This window comes from Pogonomyrmex barbatus, unplaced genomic scaffold (assembly GCF_055798465.1).
Source record: "Pogonomyrmex barbatus isolate J1 unplaced genomic scaffold, ASM5579846v1 scaffold15, whole genome shotgun sequence".
Lineage (NCBI taxonomy): Eukaryota > Metazoa > Arthropoda > Insecta > Hymenoptera > Formicidae > Pogonomyrmex > Pogonomyrmex barbatus.
Window position 1 is genome coordinate 6,712,483 of NW_028297111.1, and position 3,674 is coordinate 6,716,156.

Genomic DNA, 3,674 nt, shown 5'->3' on the forward strand with positions numbered 1-3,674 from the left:
TTACTAGAGGAATCATATTATATAACAAAAAATATATGATTCTATTTAAAAAAATGGCGATCATAAAAAAATGTCAACAGTGACTCTATCTGCGATTGAATCAATATCATAGTTTTCTTACAACTTTTGCTCAAAACACTTTTTGCGTACACTTTTTCTTTCAATGCGTACTTGTATATATATATATATATATCCTAATATTTTGATTGATAATATTTGATTTCAAATATTCAGAAATTTTGAATTATTACAGAACTCAACAATTATAAATCAGATTAAACTTTTATTCATGTAAACGTGAAAAGTTTAATATCTAAAATTGTAATTAAAGTAGAATATCTGCAATATTTCGAAGAGCTTTGCACTGAGAATGAAAAGCTTCGAAATTACAAACGCCTCCAAGTTCGAAGTTGAGGAGATTTAACCTAATACTTCACTGACGACATGTCATTCATAATTCATCATGCGCCACCAAGCACACCATTAAACCTTCTCGCCACACGCGAGCACACTTTTACCAGTCTCTCATGAGGCGCAAGTGTGAGTTGTAATTAGCATCAAATTAGGTATTTAAGGATTTCACGTTCGTGCGTTGGGGTCAAAAGCGGATAAGCCGAAAGGAAGATACGACAACGACAACAAGCAAGAAAAAGAGAAGGAGGAGGAGAAGAAGAGGAGAAGAAGAAGAAGAAGAAGAAGAAGAAGAAGAAGAAGAAGAAGAAGAAGAAGAAGAAGACGGAGAAGAAGAAGAAGGAGAAGAAGAAGAAGAAGAAATAGAAGAAGGGAACTAAGGGCGACGGGGAGACGAGAGTTTTACTTAGGGGTTATACCAACATAGCGAGCCCTCGTGTAAATTGTAGGCCTCTTGAGTCGTATAAGTGCACCGCATGCCGTATATATTTTGTCGGCGCTCATATAAGTTAATTTTCAATCTATATGCGGGTTCTCTCGGATGGCGCGCGGCGACTCATCAACGAAATGAAGAAATTGAGACTCTCGTTAATATTTAATGAGCAGGGGCGCGGGCGCAGGCGCGGGCGCGGGCGCGGGCGCGCGCGCGCGCGCAAGCGCGAGCGAGCGAACGCGGATACAATGGCCGTCGGTCCCCGGGGCCCAACGTCGGCGAACCTCGAAATATCACCTCTCCGAGTCGCGTCGCACGAGGATCGCGCATTTACATGCACACACGGCTCGGTTCTCGAGGAGAGTAAGTTTTGGTATCGTATCCGCTGTATTTTCTCTGACGAAGGAGCCTTCTTACGGTGCCGCAACACGGCAGGTGCGCGCAGAGACTCGCGCTTCTCCTTTTTCGACTGGCGATCGTGAAATATAAGCGATTGGAGCATTCGTGTCTACCGACTTTCCCCCTCTCCTCCCTCAGTCCACCGCGGCTTTGTTCGAAACGAATATCTCTCGTTGTCTCTCGTTGACGGAAGAAATATTTGTACGTTTGATATCGCGAGATGCGTGGATACTTTTATTTTAACGATGTATTCAACGTGCCTGTTGAAAGGTTGGGCAAGGCATACGACTAAGGCTTACATTAATTATGAGAAGAGAAACTGTTTAACATTTGCCTGCAAGGAAATATCTTCTGAAAAATATCGAGAACATAATTTCTAAAAATATAATTGCCGTTTTTTTAATTTTTAATTCATTATTTCATTATTGTACAAAAAAATATCAAAGTACATATTGCGCGTAACGAAGCATTCAATATATCAAAAAACAATATAATTCTTTCCATTTATATCTGTAAAATCTCATTCATTATCGATCAATTATTTGTACAAGCATTTATATAAGGTGTCAATCTTACTTGAGGGATTATTCGACTTTTGACACTTTCAACAGATCGTGACGATTGAAAGTAACAGGTTGTCACAATTTTGACACTTTCGCAAACACTTGCACGCCGGTGAGAGTCAGACTCATAGACGGAAAAAGAAAGAGACTGCCTTCCATGACCGATCGAATTTTACGTTAATTAGCTAAGCATCGTTAAGTCACACGCGAGGCCATCCGGGTGTCAGTAATGAAGAGCCTGTTGTAATGAGAAATGCATTCAAGCAGATTAGTATTTCTGCAAAAAGAAACAGTTTTAATAGAATTAAATGTACTATAAGAGAGAAAAACGTGTAAGATTTTAGTATCTTCAAAGCTGATTTTTTTATAGTTAAATAATATCCAATTAAAATATATTACCTTCAGAAATCCGCTTTGAAGGCACATTTCTAGAATTTTTAAGAATCCACGTATTTTTAAAATTGTAACTGTGTGAAATATTCCAGAAAGTTTTTAAAGTTAGCGTTACGGATTGCCGAATTCTTGTCAGATAATCGGCAAAGTCCGGTCAAGTATAATATCCTAAATTACTCGCCGATTCTTGGTAAATTAGTCGCACGAGTCGCTCCAATTTCCTAGGACACGGAAACTAGTGTTAAATCTCGAAAATCACCAGGCCGACAAAAACAATCTCGCACCCGAAGAAGCCGAGCCGTGTTGTACTCTGCTGGTAAAAAAACGCGTCTCGAGGACGAAGGACAATAGAGAGAAACTGTGGCGGTTATACTGACATTGGGAGGCATCCCAAGTAGTCCCAAAAAGTGGACCAATTTTCGGTAATTTGTACACGATGACTCGTTGGATGTGCGCGAAGGAGAGAGAGTCGGTTAAGAAAGGCATCCCTTCACAGTCATTCTCAACCCTTTCTCTCATCGAGATGAGCGAGTACGTATGGCAACTCGGAGGAAGCGTAAAGAGAAAGAAGAATCGAAGAAGGGTGGACAAAGGGGAGGCTTAGGGGAGTCTATTTTTGAGGGAAAAGGAATGTTCCGAGACAGCGAGTCCGGTCGATGTCTTTTGTTCTGTCAAACGTCGGATGCGCCTGCTCCATGAAGAAGCCCTCGAGGAGAGAGGAAAACAAGGAAGAAAGAGGGAGTGAGAAGAAGAGCGAGAGAAAGAGCACGAGAGATGGGACAACGAGGAATGAGACTAGAGTTTTTATCGCGGCGATTGTGAAAGCGGTAAGACCGGCGAGCGTTCATCGCCTGTTCGATATATATATATATATATATATATAGGGTGTTTGGTAATTGATGGTACAAGCGGAAGGAATCGCGAGAAGGGGAAGATTTGAACATGTTTTTGTACGCAAATTCTGTTTTTAGGATGTCAAATTTAAAGCTTCAAATCGCGACGTTGTCAAAGTCTAGAAGCCTCAGAGAGCCTTCAAGGTTATGAACATCAAACAGTATGGATATCAAACATTTCAATATTTCACACAGCACAGTTCTGAATGGAAAAGCAGGCATTAGCCAAGAATCATTACATGTATATCCTCGATTTGTCTTCAAGCAAAAAGGGTGATCAATCAGCTGCTATCCAGCTTCCATTGCTTCTACTAATATCATTGAGATATTTGATATTTTCTCTTCTTCATCTCTTTCTCTCTCTCTCTCTCTCTCTCTCTCTCTCTTTCTCTCCCAATCTTTCTTTCGATTATTTTGTTTCCTTTTCTCTTCCATAACAACCAACGCAACGATACAACCGCAGTCTTTGCCGATTCGATTGCTCGATGGAAGCTACCGGACACGGCAGATGGCCGCCGAGAGGGTGATAGAGGCACGCGTTACCAATGTATGTCGGTACGCAAGAAAATGCGGCGCGCGGAA